Genomic DNA, 1389 nt, shown 5'->3' on the forward strand with positions numbered 1-1389 from the left:
TCATCTTCCCAGGGCACCGGGTCATTGTCACGTCTAAGACCGCGTGGTGGTTTTACCGTCTTCATCCGCACATGAGCACAAACCATATTCCTCGTTGCTGGAAAGTCCTGTGATTATTCTTGCTATGAACACAAGACAGAGCAGGACAGGTCAGATACATGTTTTTCTATGATTATGACACCTTTGAAAATAGCTGCATAACAACCGTGTTGGGGCCAGTTTTAAAACACCTGCTAGGTGGGGACCGTGCGTAGAGCTTGCGGGGCGTTCGCCACGTAAAGATAGCGCAGGCTTGAGCTCGTCATTGGAGACGAGCATGGGAAGAGCTTGCTCTGACTCGGGGCCCGTGGCCGAGGTTTAGCTCTCGGATCCAAGGTGAGCAGCTCCCTCAATCTACGCAGAGCCCCCGGGCGTGGAGGGAGATCTGGACTTGCTCCCACGGTCCAGCAGCAGGATCGCCCCCCTGCACGTTACCCGTCTTCTGCGGCCATGGCCCGGTTCATGCAGAGACCGGACTAGGCCGTCATGGTTTCGTCTGGCCTGAAATTCTCCGAGGTCTATGAAATGCAAACATCTACAACTCTCGGTTCAGAGACGATAACTTTCATTAGACCAACTAAAATATATATTTCTCAGACCAACACAGCTACCAAATACATCCCTGAACCAAGGTCACCAAGGTCTATGGTTTCACGAGTTTGCAAGTGTTCAGATGAACACGGTCCTGCTCTCAGTGGCCTAGGCCGGGCTTTTCTGGCTCATTATTACCGGTACTTGTTCATGGGGCTTCCCCCACGAGGGCGGTGTCTCCTGCTGTTTTCATGCCTGTGTTTCACTGCACTGGTACCGAAGGCAAGAGGGGGAGATGCTCTGCTCAAGTCCCCTCTGCACCGAGAGCCCAGCTGTGCGTGAGCCTTCCCCTCCTCTCCTTGCTGCCGGGGCTGCGGCTCTCCTGCCCCACCGAGGGCTTCTCTTGCACCCGCCTCTTTTCTTGCACCACATCCTACATGCTTGCTGGCTTCACGGCAGCACCAGTGTGGATGTCTGGAAGGCATTGCCCAAGCAATGCCAGTGCTTCCTCCTGCTTCCCACCTGCCGCCCCCGTCCATGGGTGCACGCCCCATCCCCGGCTCCTGCTCAGCCTCCTCCTGGCTAGTGCCCGGGGGCTGTGACGGGGCGCTTTCCTGCCCTGTGTCCGGGCAGTGTCCATCAGGCTGGGGGCTTTGGGAGAGGGCAGAAGCCAGCCCCCCAGCTCCCCGTGCACCCGGGAGCCCCCTCACTAGGCAAAGCAGACAGGTGCTGGGCAGGGGCAGGGGTGATTGGGGCACCTGGGGGGCGAGGGGTGGCAGGCAAGGAGGGAGGGGGCGGAGCCTGGGGCAGATCTCTGTA

Source organism: Alligator sinensis, unplaced genomic scaffold, assembly GCF_000455745.1.
Source record: "Alligator sinensis unplaced genomic scaffold, ASM45574v1 scaffold1164_1, whole genome shotgun sequence".
NCBI classification, from domain to species: Eukaryota; Metazoa; Chordata; order Crocodylia; family Alligatoridae; genus Alligator; species Alligator sinensis.